Source organism: Otolemur garnettii, unplaced genomic scaffold (genome assembly GCF_000181295.1).
Source record: "Otolemur garnettii isolate 467f Iridium unplaced genomic scaffold, OtoGar3 scaffold00004, whole genome shotgun sequence".
Taxonomy (NCBI): Eukaryota; Metazoa; Chordata; class Mammalia; order Primates; family Galagidae; genus Otolemur; species Otolemur garnettii.
The window spans coordinates 24080251-24084929 of record NW_003852399.1 but is presented as its reverse complement, the minus strand read 5'-3'; positions in this window follow the sequence as shown (position 1 = coordinate 24084929).

The window sequence follows — 4679 nt, the reverse complement described above, 5'->3', positions numbered from 1 at the left end:
AAAAAAAAAAAAAATAAGAAGTAGAAAAGAGAATCACAATACTGCAATGCCAAGCCATTCAAGGAAGAGGGTACTTGTTCTAAGATGGAATAAGTGATCAGATTGTCATATCCCTCAAACAGGATGAAAGGAGGTTCTATTTTGGTAAACAGCATATTATTGGTAAAATCCAATCTCATGTTAAGTTTTGATTTGAGCTCAGTGCCAGTAGCATAGTGGTCACTGTAGTCATTTACAGAGAATTAAAGGCCTAAAAAGAAGTTGTCTATGACCTCTAACTGATTTCAGTTAAGTAGGAGAAACAGAAGGGGTCACAGAGGGTTGAGTGAAGAGCAGCTGAAGTGAAGTCGGGGAATGTTGACCTCTCTTAGAGTGGATGATACTAGACTAGGGACATAATTTACACCATGAAGCAATTCAACAACTTTTATCATTAAAACAACGTGCCCATGATGATTAGTATTTGTATATCCAAATTTAAAGAGTAACAGTAGCTTTTAATGAATACAGTAGAACCTTGAAAACTTGTGCTACATTGGAATAGACAGCATAGTATGTAACTTTAATAGAATGCTAGTTATCTAATGAGAACAGCATATTTAATTGTGTTTGGGTTTTGGGGTTTTGGTTATTTTGCCAAGTCAGGTTACTCATACATGAATACACAAGTAGTGCCAGCTAAAATATTACCATTAAATAGAGAGCCTTAAGATAAAATGATGTAATGCCATTCACACTTAGATCATCCTAGTTCATTGGTTCAAACTTTTTGCTTGTATGCCAATAGATATATAAGATTGAATGAATTAAGCCCTGAGCACGGTAGCTCACACCTGTAATCCCAGCACTCTAGGAGGCCGAGAAGGGTGGCTTGCTTAGCTCATGAGTTTGAGAACAGCCTGCAGAAGAGTGAGACCCCAGCTCTAAGAAATAGCCAGGCGTTGTGGTGAGTGCCTATAGTCTCAACTACTTAGGAGGCTGAGTCAAGAGGATCACTTGAGCCCAGGAGTTAGAGGTTGCTATGAGCTATGATGCCACAGCACTCTACCCAGGGGGCCAAAGTGAGACTCTGTCTCAAAAAAAAAAAAATTCAATGAATTAGATTGTTGATTTTGGTAAGTCATTCAAAATAACAGGTAAATCTAAAATCACTAGCCCATAATATTAATGTATTTCATGTAGTCACAGATAAAAAGTGACAACAAATGTAAAGAGCCCAGTGGTAATTGAGAATTAAAATCCCAGTTTAATTCTGTGGTTTCAATGTGTATCCCAAAAAATATGAACTGAAAACTTAAGCCCCAATGCATCAGTGTTGGAAGGTGGGGCCTAATGAGAGGTGATTAGGCCATGAGGGAACAGCTAATGGATTAATACACTGATGCCAGGAGTGGGTTCCTTAAAAAAGGATGAGTTCAGTCCTTTTTCTCTCTGTCTCTTTACACCTCTGTTTCCTCTTCCTTCAAGGGATGACACAGCAATAAGGTCCTTACCAGATACTGGATGTTTAATCTTGGACTTCCTAGCTTCTGGAACTGTGAGCCAATAAATTTCTATTCATTATAAATTACCAGTCTGTGGTATTCTGTTATAGCAGCACAAAATGGACTAACAGTGCAAATGTTTAAAGAGAGCTTAATATGGGCGGCACCTGTGCTCAGTGGGTAGGGCGCCGGCCCCATATACCAAGGGTGGTAGGTTCGAACCCACCTGGCCAAACTGCAACAAAAAAATACCCAGGCAATGGACAGTGCCTGTCACTCAGTGGGTAGGGCGCTAGCCCCATATACCAAGGGTGGCGGGTTTGAACCCAACCCTGGCCAAACTGCAACAAAAAATAGCTGGGCATTGTGGCAGGTGCCTGTGGTCCCAGCTAACTCTGGAGGCTGAGGCAAAAGAAGCGCCTAATCCCAAGAGCTGGAGGTTGCTGTGAGCTGTGATGCCACTGCATTCTATTGAGAATGACAAAGTGAGACTCTGTCTCTAAAAAAAAAAAAAAAGCCAGGCCTTGTAGAGGGCGCCTGTAGTCCCAGCTACTTGGGAGGCTAAGGCAAGAGAATCACCTAAGCCCCCGGGAGTTGGAGATTGCTGTGAGCTGTGATACTACAGCACTCTACTGAGAGCGATAAAGTGAGACTCTATCTCTAAAAAAAAAAAAAGAGAGAGAGAGAGAGCTTAATATGAATTCTTATTGCTAAGGTAAATTTCTAGAGTTCTCATTATATAAAAACCCAAAATATATAGGATTTGAATAGTTAAAAACATTAACATTTTAAAACATGATATTTTAGGCTAAGCAACTGTAGCTCAGTAGCTAGGACACCAGCCACATACACTGGAGCTGGCGGGTTTGAACCCAGCCCAGCCCTGCCAAGCAGCAATGACAATTACAACCAAAAAAATGGGCATTGTGGTGGGCACTTGTAGACCCAGCTACTTGGGAGGCTGAGGCAAGAGAATGGCTTAAGCCCAAGAGTTGGAGGTTGCTGTGAGCTGTGACACCACAGCACTCTACTGAGGGTGACATAGACTCTGTCTCAAAAAAAAAACAAACATATTTTAGTGGCCCACCGCATCTTTTTATGCATTGACAACCTTTCTAAAAAACTGATTTACTTATCAAAATCTAATGCTATAGTTATAGACTAGCAAAAATGGGTAAAAGTGTCTACAAATGACTTTGCTGGGTACAGAGCTTAGATTTATACACCATTGTCTCTTTTCACTGAATAGATGATATTCCTTTATTTGCTAAGTATCTGTTACTAAAATCCTTTGAAGTTGGAATTTCTTTACCTGAATTGGTTTTCACCTTAAATGAGAAACCATTTAATTTAATTTTAATTTTATTGTCACATTTAATCTTTTTTCACAAAATATAGGCCAGTCCAGTCAGGTGGTAGGTACCTTGCATCCCAACACTGGTTGGTATCCATTACCCATATCTTTGTCCGTAGTATAATTTAACCCATATAATTGTATGCATGGCAAGCAAAAGATGATAGAGCCCAGATTAAAATCCAGGTATAAAGGGAAAAGAAAAAAACTTTCCTGTTTTCATTTCTTTGGCTATGTATGTCATTAGATGTGGGTCATCATTTAACCTCTCCTGAGTGACTTGGATGGTTTCAGCAATAAGCAAGTCATGAATAATATGCTGATACTTTTATTAGCTATTGTTTGTAGCTAATTTAAGAAGATAGCTTTAGAAACCTATATAAGAGGGTAAAGCAATAGTCCAGTTTTATAAATTAAATGTGACTTAGATGATTAGAATAATCAATGAATGTGATCCACGCGCTTGCTCCCTTGTATCTTTATATAATCCTTAGAAGTAAGGAAATTCTTGGAAAATTGATTTTATTTTTACTTTCCTGCCAGGCAATATCTGATGACAAGTTTATTGTTTGTTGAGTGATATAGAGTAAGATAAGATTATCTCTCTCTCTCTCTCTCTTTTTTTTTTTTTTTGGCTGGGGCCGAGTTTGAACCTGCCACCTCTGGTATATGGGGCCGGCGCCCTACTCCTTTGAGCCACAGGTGCTGTCCTCTCTCTTTTTTTTTTTTTTTTTGAGATATGGTCTCACTCTGTCTCCCAGGCTGGACTGCAGTGGCACTATCATAGCTCATTGCAACTTCAAACTACTAGGCTTAAGCAATACTCCTGCATAGCCTTCCAAGTAGGGCCTTGATAATTTTTTTCTTTATAGAAATGGGTTCTCACCATGTTGCTTAAGCTGGTCTTGAACTTCTGGCCTGAAACAATCCTTCTGCCTTAGCTTCCTGAATTGCTAGAATTACAGGCAGGAGCTACTATGCCTGGCTTGAATTTATATCTTTATATCAAAATAGTTGCCTGGCAGATAACCTAAAATTTTTGACTAGCAGTTTAGAAAATGGAAGCTCTGAAGTGTAATCTTGTCTAATTTGAATTGTAGTTTACTTCATATTCTCTTGGTTGCTGTCACATGAACTAATTCTGCTTCCTAAATGATTGGTTTTCTTTTTGTTTTTTTCTTTGCCCAGACAGGTCTTGAACTCTTAGCCTCAAGTCATTATCCTGCCTTAGCTACCTATTGTGCTGGGATTATAGGTGTAAACTACTACTTGTGGTCTAAATGATCATTGATAACAGTAACTGCAGGCTACATTTTCTTTAATGAGATGTTTTAAATTACTTTGTCATTTAATTTGAAGATTTGTCAATTTGCTTGTAAACATTTATCTTAATCTAAATTTACTATATCTCATTTTTAACTCGAAGGAGAAATGTTCATTCAATAAAGTCAGTAAAATATTAGTTTTTATCAAAATAGGGAAAAGAAACACAAACAATTTACTTTTACAAAAATGATCTTTTGTGTCTTACTCAAAAAGATTATTCAATCACCTATAGTGTAATAGTAGTTAAAAGACCTTCAGTTAGTCTTAACTCTACTTCACTAAGGGACTTAACTCTAAACCACCTCCATTTCTTTGATTAAAATGTATTCCCAGGCTGGGTGTGGTGGCCCACACCTGTAATCCTAGCACTCTGGGGGGCCAAGGTGGGTGGATTGCTTGAGCTCAGAAGTTTGAGACTAGCCTGAACAGACCCCGTCTCTACTAAAAATAGGGAAACTAGCCAGGTGTGATGGGGAGCTACTATGGTAGACTGAGGCAAGAGGATTGCTTAAGCC